Below are 13,151 nucleotides of genomic sequence, written 5' to 3'. Positions count from 1 at the left end.
AAGAGCAAATAGACCACCTGATGGTAAGTCACCACCTCCCATAGATATTAGTGAGGTAAGAAATAATAACCATTCCTTACCTCACCAATGCGCCCCCAACCTTGGGAACTGAGATATTATGTCCCTTGTGCCTGTAGTTACACTGGCTCACTCACCCTTCAAACCGGAACGCAAAAATATTAAGTATTACCATATTAACCCACAACAGGATTGCACAAAGCCCTACTCCCAGTAAATTACTCTTAATTAATTATAATCGTAATTAAATAAGAGACATATTAACAAGTTAAAAATTACGATTTTGACGAGCCGTTTGCTGTGGCTGGTAGATATTTGCCTTTCACGCCGAAGGTTGTGGGTTCGATTCCCACCCAGGACAGACATGTGTGCATGAACATGTCTGTTTGTCCTGAGTCTGGGTGTAATTATCTATATAAGTATGTATTTACAGAAAAAAAGTAGTATATGTAGTATATCAGTTGTCTGGTTTCCATAGCACAAGCTTTGTATAAGCTTAATTTGGGATCAGATGGCCGTGTGTGAAAAATGTCCAGGATATTATTATTATTATAAGTTATAATTAATGATGTTAATATTAATGGCATTATATTAATATTTTTATTGTTACGACGCAACTAACAAAGGCAGACCTTTGTACTCTCCACGTGCGACTGTGTAATTTAGTTAAGTGTTTTAAGAGTAGGTAAGACTTCTATCTATTTTATTTAATGTAAGTACTTGTGATTATCTTTAGTGCTACTTAAGGTTCTTTGTCTTATATAACATTGCATTTCGTTGTAACCTTTTGTTCACACAATTTAATAGTTAAGAAATAGCCAAGCACAGATAAATTTATTGGCCTCAAGTACGATGTTAGCTATGAGAGTATTTAATACATATATTGTACTGTTTTGAATCATTTTAATATGAGATATGTAATGGCGTGCCTTGGGGGCACCGACTCATCTGCCATGACGACAAACGGCTTAACGCTCGCCTTTGTCGTCATACCCCCCCCCCCACCTCTCCGCTCTCTACTGCTTTGTGTGTACATGGCGGGCATACTATATACTACTGGTTTGCCATTAATCATTATTTAGAAAAATGTAATAATTTTACTAACGAGCGTCTATGTAAATAGTTAGATGACTTATTATATTATATTTATATATGTATAAGTTATTCTTTAAATTATTTCACTAAACAAACATTTACATTACGTTACGTTTACGTTTCGTTACATTTACGTTAACGTTTTACATTACCACCATTTAACCACGTTTTGACTTTTTAATTTTTTTTTAATTACCAGCCAAATAATTTCATTTTAAACTTTTTAATATTATAATGTCAACATTTTTTTATAAATGTTATATTTAAGGACATTTCTGTATTTCGTATTTTTATAAATAAAACAAAATCTTATTTTTATATATTAACAAATTGTTCGTCCTTTAAGTCCAAATTCAATTCCAACTTGTCATCGTCAGCGAGCTTCACACAAATCGGGCATCTGAAATGTCCTCAATCATACATAAGTAACAGCGGGTGAGATGTATGAAGTAATAATACGTTTTACATACCGTGTTGTCGTTCCATTTCAATGATTATTGAGGTCAGGAATTATAATATTTACTCGAAATATCCGATTATTTCTATAATTTTACGTAATTTTCAATAAACGGTTTTAAAAATTTGTTATCGTTATACGACAAATAATTGTTTGATAAACGTGAAAATTATTATTATTATTTTTTAGGCACGTAGTAAAAGTTACTGTAATTGAGTGTGTGTTAGTGTGTGTGAGTTAATATGTGTGACGTGTGAACACTGTTTTCATCATTTAATTTTTTCATCTCACATACTATATATTCATTCGAATGCGGTATAAATTACATCAATTGACGTTCGTTAACATGTTTAACGTTACATACTTAGCAACAATCAGATAAATTGATGTGCATCTAACTGAAGAACTGAGACCCAGTGATTATTAGTTCTTGTAACGGAAACAATGATTGTTAAAATTCGGGGGTTCGAATCCGCGACTAGTTAGTTTTCACGTGACTAATATATGTTTTTTTTATTAGTTAGTTGGTCAATGGTTCACGTGATTGTAAGTGTACAACTCCGCCCATAGATATTGGCGATGTAGGAAATATTAAGATGTTATGTCCCTTGTGCCTGTTACACTGACTCTCGATGCTCACCGTTCAAACGGTAACGCAACTATAATAAGTATTGCTGTTTGGCGGTAAAATCTTATGTTATATCTTATAAGTGGGTGGTACCTACCCTGCTTGCACAAAGCTCAACACCTATTAAATGATTAATTATGTTAATATATTACAGAAATAAATTATTTCTATTATAAATATATCGAACAGTAATTAAAACATCATGAAAACCTATTTTGACTTTTCTCAGTACCAACTAGCAGAATACGTACTAAGCATTCTCCTTAAACAGAAGAAAATCCATAATAATTTGACGTTACTGTAGTTTGTTTATTATGTTTAGAAAAACTCAAAGTCCAGTTGTGTATAAAAGTATCTTTTAATGATATATGGTGGCCCTGATGGTAATAAAGTGACTGCATCTTAATCAGCGGTCGGCCTTCAAGTGCATTTGCACTCGAAATGCACTCGACACCAACTCGAACCTTTGTTGTAACGTTTACAGTTAACATTTCAACCAATCAGTGTGACAATGTATTTATATATAATAGTAATATGTATAGTTAAACACTGATTTCTCTCTCTCTGTCATTATTGATCTGGCATTCGAAAGAATAAGTCAGAGCATTTTTAAACTAATCACCCGGTACATCTTTATGACCAATGCCGTGTATATTTTTCAGAAGATGAACAGAACTAAGCTATGGTCTCTACTCCTTACGAGGATAAGTTTTAGAGCTTATACCTCCATGCCTCTTCACATTTGGTAAAGCTTTATCTAATACATGGAAGTTCTCTCACGAGGTTTTCCTTTATTGCCCAGCACGAGATCAATTATAAAGATTCGGTTAAGATGCACGCGTTCTAACCACTAGGCCATTACGACTCTCATACATTAGTCACATTAGTTTGATAAAAATATTCCATTTAATAACATTTGTTAAGCGAGGACTAAAGTTCAATCGCGAAGGATACATTTATATAGGACAATGATAAAATTCTACTGATTGTGTAACGCCCATATTTAGTGCATGACATTGCGAATTTGTTTGTAATCATATAATATTAAATAATTTTTACTTCCCCCCCCCCCCCCCGTAACAGCCTGTGAATGTCCCACTGCTGGGCTAAAGGCCTCCTCTCCTCTTTTTGAGGAGAAGGTGTGGAGCTTATTCCACCACGCTGCTCCAATGCGGGTTGGTGGAATACACATGTGACAGAATTTCAGTGAAATTAAACACATGCAGGTTTCCTCACGATGTTTTCCTTCACCGTAAAGCACGAGATGAATTTAATCACAAATTAAGCACATTAAAATTCAGTGGTGCTTGCCCGGGTTTGAACCCACGATCATCGGTTAAGATTTACGCGTTCTTACCACTGGGCCATCACGGCTAGTTTAACTTAATCTTATTAAAAATAGCAATCTAAATATTATACATTCGCAAGTATCTCTGTCTGTTACTCTTTCGCGTCTAAACCACTGAAAGGATTTTAATGAAATTTGTTATGAAGCAAGTTTAAATCCCAGGGAAGAACTTTCTAACACGCGGGCAAAGCCCACTAAACTAGCTATAAAAAAATGTTTCCCAATAAAAAATCACCGACATAGCTTGCAAAATTACCAGGCTGAAGTGGCAGTGGGCTGGTCACGTATGTCGTAGGACCGATGGCCGTTGGAGCAGACGAGTCCTAGAGTCGAGACCGCGAATCGGCAAGCGCAGCGTAGGGCGCCCTCCAGCCAGGTGGACCGACGACCTTAGAAGGTGGCGGGCACAGGGAGCTTTGGCGCACCTTGGGAGAGGCCTATGTTCAGCAGTGGACAACGATTGGCTGTTGATTGATTGATTGATTGAAAAAATTATATAGATAAAAAAGAAGTTAGAGCTTGTTGATTTTCATATACAATATGTTAATATAATGAATGGTATGATATTAACATATCTATGTAATTGGACCAGTAATATTAAATATAATCTTGTAAAATTTCGATTTCAATTTAATATTTAAGAAATATTATTTGAATAAAGTGTGATTCGATTTTAAATTGAGTATAATTTAAATATAATAACGAACATTAAATCAACCATTTCTTTGCAATTTGAGATCCGGTTTGAAGAGTGAATAAGGCAAGACAAGACGGTATAAGGACGTAACTTCAGCTTCAAGAGCCTTGATAATCTCATGCCTAATGTATTTTTTGTCGAACGATATCAACATCATAACTAATATGAAAACGATTTAAAAAAAGAGGAGATTCTCAATTCGTCCGAATGTTATGTATTATTATTTCGGTTCGGTTATATGTTATTTGTTAATGAACCGGTTTTAATGTTTTTTTATTCGTAATGAAAAAATTTCAATTTGTTCTTATCTTAAAATTTTACAAACAAAATCACGTAATTGTGCCTTTGAAAACATTATCTATAATTAGCAATGTCATAATGACATATTTGTTTTTAAATATTGTTACGTCTTAGAAAGATATTGAAGTTAGTAAACATAACCTAGAGACGTCATCAAACAGCGATTTACGTTATTAATAAAAAAAAATGAAATCTTTATACGAGTTGGTATGGCCTTGTAAATGAGCTAATATGTATTATTGATTGTATTGGATAAACTATTGTACAACACTAGCAACACGTTTTTTTTTTAAATATTATTTATGATTAGAACACCAATTTAAATTACCTCTATTTGAATTATTTTTAATAAATACACCTGCAATTCCTAAAGGTACAAAAAATCAAATAAATATGATATATTTCACAAATATTATCTCAAGCAACGGGTGTGATATAAGTTGTTTGTTTGTGGTCCTGGGATTTCCCTTTAGTTAATCGATTTCTCCATTGGAGCATTGCCAAAACTATAATCGCACATTCGGGAATGTTAAAAATGTAATAAACTCACAAAAATATTTTGGTTCCAGTAATTCTTTTATACATTTTTACCTATGAGGGCCTTTGCTTGTTGTGATGCCTTACTAAAAGTATACCAATGAACATAAAACTTATTTCAGAAAATGCAGCTTTTCGGAGAAAGTTTTAGTATATAATTTTATCATATAAGTACCTGCGATTCGCAGGTTCGTCCGCTTTAAATTTAGAATATTTATGTGATTCAGTAATATACAATCGTATGGAAGAATTGGTAATAGGTAGGAAAGATATAGGTTATTAACTAGCTACCTGCCCCGTCTTCCCATTGGTGAAAACCGTATGATAATTTGTTCGGTAGTTTTTGAGTTTACCGCGTTCAGGCAGACAGACGTGGTGAGGCATTTTGTTTTATAATATATGATAAGTCTTTTTTGTAATGATTTTGACATAAAATTTGTTTATAGTCCAAGTAAATAGTGTTCAAAGGTTTCCTATTTATACATAAACTTTTCACCTATTAATAAAAAATTTATACACAATTGTTTGAAGTTTGAACTGGTGCTACAAGTACAGCTCCGGTGCTCGTTCACCGTAAACACACTCGCAACGACCCGTTGTTTTGCTGGTTAGTACGAATTCTTAAGCGTGGTGTAAGTGAAAAGACGTATGACCCAAAACTTTAACATTGTTATAATCGTAATTTGGTTTTCATATAGCAACGAGTTTTGACGCACCTTGACTACATCCATCGGTGAACTACAGTGGACTAAATGTTGAGCCTAAATCCAGCGGTGAATTAATGTTGATAATGAAATCCTTGTTGGATTGGAGTTACTCACATCATGTATAAACTAAAAAATCGTGAGAAAAACATGCTTTTTCATTCTTAAATGCGTCGTTAAAAACAAAATTATAAATTTCGTCTCGTAACTTGTTATGTCAGTTTTGTAACAATACTTTTTACAACTAACAACTAACTTTAACAAAGTAGTAAGATAATGTTAAGTTTTATTTATGATAAAACGAACTTTGTTCTTTAGTTTTTCGATTAAAATGTATGAGATTTTTTTCATATTCATAGCACATTTTATCACAAACTTTTTAATTTTATATTATTATAATTTAACATAAGTTTTAATTATAGTTATAACTGTAAGGGTGTATTGTCCTATGATATAATAAAGAATATAGCATTTTTTCTTATTGAACAAAGTAAATAAAAGTAAAAAAAAGAAATAAAATAACAACCTGTGTATATATCACAGCTGGGCTAAGGCCTCCTTTTTTAAGGAGAAGGTCAAAAAAGCCGATCTGGCCTAATGGTTAGAACGAGTGAATTTTAACCGATGATCGCGGGATCAAAAACGAGAAAGCAACACTGAATTTTCGTGTGCTTAATTTTCTTATAATATATCATCTCGTGCTTGACGGTAAAGGAAAACTTCGTGAGGAAGTCTGTATGTGTCTAATTTGACTGAAACTCTGCCACATGTGTATTCCAACAACCCGCATTGGAGCAGCGTGGTGGGATAAGGACCAAACCTCCTCAGAAAAGTAAATATAATATATTCATAAAATTTACTAGTAATATATTTTTTTCATAAACGCTAACATAAAATAATTGTAAACATGTTATAAATACAAACTGTAAACTAATCACATTGTGAACAAATCATCGGTTATATTAGAGCCTCCAAATATATTAATATTTTATAAAATAAATACTTGTGTCGGTTATTATCGTATTTACATATGAGAAATACCTACGTTATAAGTATTAGAAAATATTGTTTCTGACTTTGTTTTGATATAAAACCTTATTCAAAAATTGTCATTTCTTAATTTCGATTTTCGACATATCTTAACATATCCATGCGTGCTTAAATCTACATAACTTATTTACTTATGTGTATTTATTTTCCTTGCATATCTTGAGGAGAATTATCGACTTTAAACCAAAATAATAAACTGACGTGTAATTGCGTTGTGAACATAATATTAAGAGTAATCTAAGAGAGAGTAAAAGCATTATATATGTATAATGCTTTTGTTAGCAAAAAAAAACGTTTGTAAGGATAACGCTTGTTACTAAGGACGGTAAAAGGGAAATTGATAGTTTGGCCAGACCTACTCCAGACAGATTTTTTCCATTATGTTCGTTCACACGAGTTTTCTAAATAGTATTAACCTGCTATATGTTAATGATAAACTAACAAGCTTAGAATGAATACAAATTTCACTACAAAAAGAAGATAAGTCACTCGTAAATCGTAGTCGACCCGGTATAATAAAAAAAGGGAAATGGACATACATCGACATTATTTATTCTGATAAGTGATTTGATTTTTGGGCCATAATGGGCTACCTCATGGTAAGTGGTCACCACCGCACATAAATATTGGCCATGAAAGAAATATTAACCATTCCTTACATACAACTGAAGTGAATATCGCATATCACCTTCTGACATTTCATCATTGAATGAAAAACGTACCGTTTCAAGTGTTCTTACTGAATTGCTAGTTGCTACGCAGTACATATTCAATGCATAGCGGCCGTTATTAATTGTATCAATTGACGGTTGATTACATGTTTAACATTACTTAGCGGCAATCAAAATAATTGATGTGCATCTATATGTGGAATGGAATGTTCGGAACGAGGCCAAAGGATCGCTCTTATCAAATTAACCGAGAATTCCTGACCTCGTAAATCATATTTGTTGAAGACTCCGAAAATTTTATACTATACCTAACTTAGTCCATGATTGCTTTTGGGAAATTGCTTAGTTTGCTATACATTGCGTATTTATAAGATAATAACTCACATACAATGTTGTACATTAACTGTATTATAACTATTTTTATGGGTAGACTGTACATTTTTTCCTTAAACTTTATAAGGTAGCTAGTAGAAAATAAATAATGATGGCGTCAGTGCCGTATGCACAATTGGGGTCGAGATCACCTTCGCCCTGTGAAGAGACCCCCACCGAGCTACACTGGAGAACAGCACCGGGAAGGGCCGCGATCTCTGTCTTTAGAGCAGCCGCCATGTCTTTCGTGATAAAGACGTCGATCACAGTGGTTCTATTGAGTATGAATCCCACAAAATCCAGTTCTCCCGCAGGGGTCTTCTCACACTGTACTTGTACCTGTAGATGCACTGGCTCAATCAAATTCAATTGCTGTTAACAATACTTCTATTGCTGTTTGGTATAGAATATCTGATCAGTGGGTGGTACACAGATGGGCTTGCTCATAGCTCTAACACCAATTATGTATATTACCATAAGTATTTAGAATTAATATATAAGCTGCTAGGTAAAAGAAATTAATAATGAAATAATTTCATAGTGGACTCGGTACACATAAACACTGTTATATCTCAAAATAACAATCACGACGATATGATATTTAAAAGGCCCGAGTCTATTTACTTCGATAATAATTATTCACATCGCAATACTTTAAAAATTACCATTTTCTTATACAAGATCTATGGTCAGATAATGATTATAAATGTAGTTTTGTAATTGTAACTTAAACAACTAACGGTATCTTAGTCTATGGTTTTTTCCACAGTTTAAATGTAATTCCCACTGATTTATGTTTCATTCGCACAATGGTTTGTTGGATTTTCCTTTTCCAACTATTTTTCTTTTTAAAAGTCGAGATGGCTTAGTGGTTAGAACGCGTGAATCTTAACCGATAATCGTGGGTTAAAACCCGGGCAAGCACCACTGAATTTTCATGTGCCTAATTTGTGATTATAATTCATCTCGTGCTTGACGGTGAAGGAAAACATCGTGAGAAAACCTGCATGTGTCTAATTTCATTAAAATTATGGCACATGTGTATTCTACCGACCCGCATTGGAGCAGCGTGGTGGAATAAGCTCCAAACCTTCTCCTCAAAAAGGCCTTAGCCCAACAGTGAGACATTAAAAGGCTTTTACTGTACTGTAACAATTTTTCTTAAGTTTTTTTTATGTAATACGGGGCAAACAGACAGAAAGCTCAACTGCCGAAAAAAGGCCACTGATGAATGAGCTTGAAGATGCATTGCCGGCCTTTTAAGAATGAATAAGCTATTTTCTTGACCCTTAGTCATATAGGTTCGGAAAAATCACCACGGAGTGAAACTATTTGAAATTACAAGTATTTAAAATAATTAGTACAATATTCTTCAAAACAGTATGAGTCGTGGAATATATGAATATAATGTATCATTTCAACTTACTGGTTCGAACAGTTTATAAAGTTTACATAGTCTACGTACTTAAAAATATGGAGCTAGATAGAACGGTGTTCTTGGAAGTTCAGTGTACTAGCAAGTACACAATTCAGAATGATAACGATAAAACGTTTAGAGAAAGACAAAGGAAAACAAGCCATGAGAGGTTAATTAAATATGCGTTGTACCAATTTCATAAAGACAGTTGGATGCATGTATGTCAAAAAGTCAATGGAGCTATTCTAAAAATAACTAAAATTAAATTAAAAATGAGCTGATGATCTTCCAACGCCTGAAAAGATCTTATTGATTTATAGCTAAGAACCATCTCGATCACATCAGGTTTAAAGCAGAAAAAAACCGCAATTAAAATTGGTCCACTCGTTTGGGAGCCACAGACAGACACATAGATACACACGTTTAACTTATAATACCCGTCTTTTTATTTCGGTGCTTATCAAACTCGAATCTAACAGCAGAACTCACGTGAAATATCAGGAAGTGATATGCGATATCGGCTGTTATTATTAAAATATCATCAAAAAAGCGTATCACCGTAATTTGTTCTTAGATTGTGATATGAAATAACTTCTTAGAGAGTAGAAAAGTATGTTTCACAGTATGGTATGTTATATGGTCAGCTTCGTAAAGTGAGTTGAACTTAAGCGGACTTTACACTGTATCACATGAATGTACATTCAAATTGAATCAAGAAGTGTAAAATAAGCGTAAAAAAAGCATCTTCACGGGACGCCTTTAAATGTGAAATTAAGCATTTTTTTTCAATAAAAATTGTTATGTTAGTATATCAATTACATATAATTTTTGGTGTGTCTTTCATTCATGAATCTTTTTTTTTCCATCTTCTAAGAAAATTATAGCATTTAGCCCACCTTTTATGCAATATATTTTTGTGTTGTAGAATAAAGTGTTACATAAATAAATAAAATAATTTAGAATAATTCATCATTGTTTTTATCCAGTTGTGGTTTCACCTTTAAGTAAATATTGAATGTGACGAAAACGTATAATCCGTTTGTTTACATTTTTACTGCGCCGCTTTGTCATTATAGGTTCAGAGAACAATTCTTGCAACTAAAGGTCAACGATAGTCCATCGTTTTCATGAATCATTCAAAATGAAAGGTGTCATATTACATTAACAATTCCTCCAAAATTTTCATATGCTTTTAATAAATATACACATAGCTTACGCTTGACCACAATCAAGCCTGATGATAAGTACTGGTGCAGTCTTATATTGAACGAAAGCATAGAATGCCTATTCATTTTGCTTCATATTCACATTTCTTTGAAGATATGCGCATCTTAATGCTCTGGAAACACAATTCAAAGTGTAAATAAGCCCTTAGTCAGAGGTGGTCGGCCTTTTAGTTCATTTGCACTCGGAACGCACTCAATCCTTTGTTGTAACTGTTAACCAATTTGTATAAAATACTTGATATGTTAAACAAACAAGCAATGAAATCTCAGATAATTTAAAGGAGGAAAATAAGTTGATCAATAGCTAATATTTGTTTTACAAATATGAAAAACTCATTTATTTCATTAAAGTCCTTAAAATATTACAGCTGGTCTTCAAATGTCAGTACTTCTTCCGAGACATTCAAATTTGCTCCCGATGTTTTCGCTCAAGGCAGACCGTGATATGAATAGTAAACATGATTAAGCATTCAAAACCTCAGCAATCGTCTCGATCCAATCAGCTATTTCACTATTATTTGATATCCATGTTATTCAACAAACGTGAAATGATAATCTCATCATTATCTTTCGTAACAGAATCCTTGTACTATTCTCAAATACTAGACAAGACCGTTAAAAAATAGTTTGTAACAATATTGTTTTTACATTTTATACAAATTTAGGAATCGCGCCTTTAAATAGATTCTTGAATCGGAGAAAGTTACTCTTAAATAATTAAAAATGTTTGTTCAATGTTGGATTAGTTCAGAGCATTCCATCAGATCATTTATCAGACTCTGCTAGGATGCTCATGGAATTTTATCTAATAACAGTAAATAATAAGTGATATTACAAAATATAAAAGGGACAATGGGACTGACGTGCCTGTGTAGGAAAAAAGTCCCTAAATTAAATAAAGAATAAAAAAATAGATTCTTCTGTAAATTATTGTTACGGTTACTATATTTTTTACAGAAATTATAGGTTTTCGTATTCGGTATAAGGCCAAATAATGTAAATGTATATAATAAAATTGGTTTAATACGCCGAATATTGAATAGTACCGGATATTTGTTTCAACTCTAATTGTTATGCTGGATCAAACGACCAATTAAGTTCAATTAATATTTTGATAATTCATAATTTACAGTATAATTGTTATTTCTTGCATAATTGCTTACCTAATATTTATTAAGTCATAAGTTACTTTTGTGTTGAATCTTTTTTATAGTAATAACAAAAAAAATATATTTTTTAAACTTTCTTTTTACAGACTTTCTACAATACCGTACATATATATTATAACTCTTTATGTAAATGATGTTTATGGATATATGTTAAAAATCAAATTATTTATAATGATTAGGTTGATGGTGGTTGTTTAACAAAAAACGTGTGACAAAATTAATCATTTTACAAAAATACGCTTAAGAAACTATTTAAATGACAAACGACAAAAACTCTATTCGCATTGTACTTTGCGAATAGAGTTTTTGTCGTTTGTCAAACTTTAACTTTGTTTTAAATGTATTATAATTTTTTGTTCTAACGTAAAAATATAATTATTTTTACCAAATTATATCTTATGAAATTGAATTTTTTGACTGGTATTTATTTGTAAAATGAATTAATTATAAAATATGATTCATTATTTCGTCAAAAGTGCATTTATAAAATGAAAATCAAATAGACAGGGGTCCGGTTATCATTGGTACGCCTTGTGCTATCCGTCTGGCTCGAAAATTAAAAAATCGAAACATCAATACATTTTATTTCTGAGTTCCGCTTTGGAGGGTGAACAATCCCGTGTAATTACAGACAAAGGATAGCTATCTCAGCGACCATGATTGACGTCGCATTGACGGAGACAAGGACAGTTTGTATCTTATTAATATAACGGAAAGCAAAACCTTTGTGCCCTGTCTACACCAAATCAGCTGATTAGCGTTGATTATGATAGTTATTTTGGGTGACCTCGTGTGTCGTCAACCGTCGCCTCGTGTCGCAGATTTACTTACATAAAACTGCTGATTCTTCGTAACATAGTAGTAATAACTTTAGGTCTAGCATAGTTTAAAGATTATAGGCATTAGTATGACGCATTGTCGTGGTAATCTCTTGTTCAGGTATTATGGACGGTCTTTGATACAGGTTAAATAAATAGATCGATTTTATGTTAATAATATATAGGCTTATATTGACGTAGGAAATGAAAACAGAGACAGTTATATTGAATTAAATTCAATATATTAAGCTTAGTAAAGTGTTACGAACAGTCAGCTCGAAAGCCATGTCAACTCCAATTATTATTGATCATGTATAAATATTTCTTACGTTTAATGCGATTAATATCAATAAAGAAAAAGTTACAGCGATATAATGATTTTAATATTATTATAGACAAATAATACTTGGTTATTGTTCTAATTACAATTAATTGTTTTGTTTTTAAGTTCTACGGCTGTGTTCCATTGTCGTTTTCTCCCGTCCTGCAACAAAAAAAAAATAATAACATTCAATGTCAAAAAATAAGAGGACATTTTATTTGTCAGAACACAGTGTTTTATTAGTAATGTTTTCGCGTATTTCATTATTTCCAAATACGATTACATCTTAAAACGCATTGCGTATGTCAGTAAACAAATATGA

This window comes from Nymphalis io, chromosome 10 (genome assembly GCF_905147045.1).
Source record: "Nymphalis io chromosome 10, ilAglIoxx1.1, whole genome shotgun sequence".
Lineage (NCBI taxonomy): Eukaryota > Metazoa > Arthropoda > Insecta > Lepidoptera > Nymphalidae > Nymphalis > Nymphalis io.
This window is presented reverse-complemented; position numbering follows the sequence as displayed.